The sequence below is a fragment of the Pteropus vampyrus genome, unplaced genomic scaffold (genome assembly GCF_000151845.1).
Source record: "Pteropus vampyrus isolate Shadow unplaced genomic scaffold, Pvam_2.0 Scaffold318, whole genome shotgun sequence".
Lineage (NCBI taxonomy): Eukaryota > Metazoa > Chordata > Mammalia > Chiroptera > Pteropodidae > Pteropus > Pteropus vampyrus.
In genome coordinates, this window is record NW_011889099.1 from 2,102,499 (window position 1) to 2,102,742 (window position 244).

The following is a 244-nucleotide window of genomic DNA, read 5'->3' on the forward strand; positions in this document are numbered from 1 at the left end:
ATGTTCATCTGCACCAGAGCCCCTCCCAAGAGGCTCTAGAACCAACAAACCTAGTGGCCACCACACCACAGCACCATTTATCCACCTCCACAAATGACACACCCAAAGGGTAGACTCAACTCGACAGGCACCCTACTAAAGTGAATCCTACTCTGTAAGGTCACCTCCTATGCAATAGTTCCTCCACTGTAGTCATGGCCAGTCGTCACAACCAATCAGCCTGAGGGCCAGTCCCTCCCACAAA